The 1903-nt window shown below is 33.4% G+C and overlaps 1 long non-coding RNA gene across 1 annotated transcript; it reads left to right on the top strand.

The window, feature by feature from the left end:
• Positions 1–333: 333 nt before the first annotated feature.
• LOC120187587 lies at positions 334–1601 on the top strand. The gene is made up of 3 exons (XR_005522312.1): positions 334–516; positions 639–767; positions 1429–1601. It is a non-coding gene; the product is annotated as an uncharacterized LOC120187587 (long non-coding RNA).
• Positions 1602–1903: the final 302 nt, after the last annotated feature.

Genomic DNA, 1903 nt, shown 5'->3' with positions numbered 1-1903 from the left:
CATTGATAGGAGATTAGGGGCGATTATCTTAGGGTTAGGGTTTGGTTTAAGGTTTAGTTTGGGGTAGATTCAAGGTTTGGTTTTGGGCATTTCGTGTTTAGGTTTTGGTTTGGGCTCTGAGTCTGGGATTTATTTTGTAAAGGGGTCTGAGTTTCATTTTGTGAAGGGCCTGATTTTTCTTTTGTGTTTGGACTTGTAATGCAAGTATTTGTTGGTTTGTAAATAATAATTTTTATAATATAAATATAATAATAATAATAATATAAAGGTAAATAGAAAAATGGTTATTACATATACGTGTCCACGTCTTAACACAACAACAACAAAAATGTTAGATATTTCCTTTCTCTTTTTGAAAATCCTCTGTATAATCCTATCTCTGTCTTAACTACCTTTCCCGTCCCACTTCTCTCTCCGCTTCAATTTTCGTCAGCACCAACAAAAAAAAAATCAATCAGCAAACGATGAGTTACTACAATCAGCAACAGCCTCCGGTTGGCGTTCCTCCTCCTCAAGGTCAACAGCTCCTCTGAGTTTTTATTTTATGTTTATTTATTTACTTTCTTTTTGTTCGTTTTCGCTATTTGTGGATCATTTAGATTTTTTTTTCATGTTTTCTTTGTGATTGGGAAATATAGGTTATCCACCAGAAGGATATCCTCCAAAGGATGCTTATCCACCACCGGGTATCCTCCGCAAGGATACCCTCCTCAATATGCTCAGCCACCGCCTCAGAAAAATCAGAGTTCCGGTTGCCTAGAAGGCTGGTAAGTACTCTCTCTCTCTATGTTCTACTCGTATGCGTATAGATTATAGTTCTACTCGTATGCGTATAGATTATAGTTCTACTCGTATGCGTATAGATTATAGTTGTACCAGCATGTCTACCGTATATGGATTGATAAGATCTAGTACTAAAATTCTGATGTTTGGCGAAATAAAGGGGATAATTCTGGTTTCTGCGCAATCCAAAATAGTCGTATTTTTGGGAAAAATAAAATCGGAACAGCCCATTACGATTTTCGATGAAGAATAAGTTAATTGGTCAACGCCCCGAAAACACCCCTATTCCTGATTCTCTCTTTCGGTGGTTGGTTGATTCGATGGTTTGGCTATTCCATCTCTTCTACGAAATAGGGTTTTTTCGTCCATAAAAACTGTTTTTTTTTTTAACTTCTGAATATTTTGGAGGCAATGATGAAGACAAATCTTCGAGAAGTGTGCTTATAATGTCTTCTGATAATTAAATTTTAAATAGTTTATATTGTATAAATGTTGATATTACTTGAGTGACAAGGAGTGTGCATATATTGTGTTTTGATTATTTAAATGGTTTATATTATACAAATTTTGGTATTTAAAAAATTATATTTTCATGTATTATATATCATATTACCGGAGGAAGTGATTGGTTTGTGTGCGTTGCAGTTTGGCTGCTCTTTGCTATTGCTGTCTTCTGGATGTTTGCTTTTGACCCAGCTTAGGAAAATCTTGAATTCCAATATTATTTTTCCAGACTTCATCTTTATATCTTCTTTTTAGTTATTTTCTTTAATAATTGAACCACTGCTTAGATTTCAACCTTATGTTTTATAGTAATATTAGATCCTTTTATTTTATCCCTACTTGTTTTTTCTTTCGATTTCTATTGGGCTTGTGTCTTTATGCTTGGATGAATATGTAAAAAAAAATATTACAGAAAAAGGGCAATAAAATTAAAAAAATAACGGAGAAAAACTATGATAAATAACCACATTTGATGACGGTCTTATTACGATTTAAATAACCACAAGTTCATTTTTATTAACGATATCATAAAGTTACTATTAATCGTACCTAAGTGGTTAATTTCTAGTTGGGTGGGTTCAAGCTTTGGGCAAAAGCTTCTTAACCCATTAAATAG

The sequence above is a fragment of the Hibiscus syriacus genome, unplaced genomic scaffold, assembly GCF_006381635.1.
Source record: "Hibiscus syriacus cultivar Baekdansim isolate YM2019G1 unplaced genomic scaffold, ASM638163v2 tig00113725_pilon, whole genome shotgun sequence".
NCBI lineage: Eukaryota > Viridiplantae > Streptophyta > Magnoliopsida > Malvales > Malvaceae > Hibiscus > Hibiscus syriacus.
Note: the sequence above shows the minus strand (reverse complement) of the source record. Positions and strands in the feature narration are given on the sequence as shown.